Source organism: Sinocyclocheilus grahami, unplaced genomic scaffold, assembly GCF_001515645.1.
Source record: "Sinocyclocheilus grahami isolate Dianchi unplaced genomic scaffold, SAMN03320097.WGS_v1.1 scaffold2534.1, whole genome shotgun sequence".
Taxonomy (NCBI): Eukaryota; Metazoa; Chordata; class Actinopteri; order Cypriniformes; family Cyprinidae; genus Sinocyclocheilus; species Sinocyclocheilus grahami.
The window spans coordinates 1-1,237 of NW_015507713.1; positions in this window are offsets into that span (position 1 = coordinate 1).

Genomic DNA, 1,237 nt, shown 5'->3' on the forward strand with positions numbered 1-1,237 from the left:
GTTAAAGGTTCTTTATGGAACCATTTAGACAAAAAGGTTTTTCTAGGCATCGTGAAGCACCTTTATTTTTAAGAGTGTAGAGTATACTGAAATATACATTGTAATGTGTGAGAGGCATTTGCAGATCTTATGCCTTAACCTAGTAGAAGACCAAGCTGTTTTAGTGTTTTCATTTATGTAGAACATGACCAAAAATACCAAAACGCAAAATCTGGAAAATCATGTTGATGTTTAATTTGTACTATATAGCCTAAAGGTTTAATGAAGTGCAATGCAGCACCTGCACTGTTACTCTTCTATCTGTATTTCTTTCTTTCTGCATCTGTATTTCTATTTGGCATTCGTGCAGGTGGCCATTTTTAGATATTGTTTTTAAACACAACATTCAAACTTCACCCCTCCTTGCAGGCGGAACGCCACCATTAGCCCCCTGTCCCTGACTTGATACCATCAGAACACCCTCAACCGACACGGAAAGATGAATTTAGTGGTATTTTGCCATTTTAAATAGTGTGTTTATCATGCATAAATATAATTTTTGTATATGAATGAATAGTTATTCGCTAATAGTTAGATGACTGGCTGTAATTTGCGAGCGAAATTAGCCATATTCAGTAGTAAACAATAATTACGTGTCATCATAAAGACATAATTACACTGTGTAGTAATCTATCAGTTACAGACAGCAGTCAATAAGGCGAAAGCAACATACTGAACTGTTTTTGTGTCGAGACAGGAGAACTTGGCGCACTAGCTTCTTGAACTAAAATAAACGATAACTTCCTAATGAAGTCCCGCCTCACTTGTGCCACACGTCGTTATTAGCTGGAGCCAAAAGTTGCAGCCCAGAATCGTCCCGAGCACAGCAAAAAGAAGAAGCAAATAATAACTGTACAGGCAAAGGGCAGTATCTCTGTAGAAACAAATCCCACCACACACATCTAGTGGATCATAAGTAATGATTGAGAGGGATTACTTTTGTACGAGTCTTTATTTTATATTTTGGATAATTTCTGCATGAATTCTGCATGAATTTTTACTGTCAAGCAGTCCAGAATGGTGTATATAATCTTAAATGCTGGACGTTTCGCAGTCAAAGAATTTGCTAGCTTTTTACTGCTTTTTAAAATCACAATGAAATTGATTTGCAAAAGCAACCGCTTTTCTGATAACGATGGATATTAGCTCTTATAGCATTTGCACTACTTCTGAATTTCATGTATAAAGTTGTCTGCAA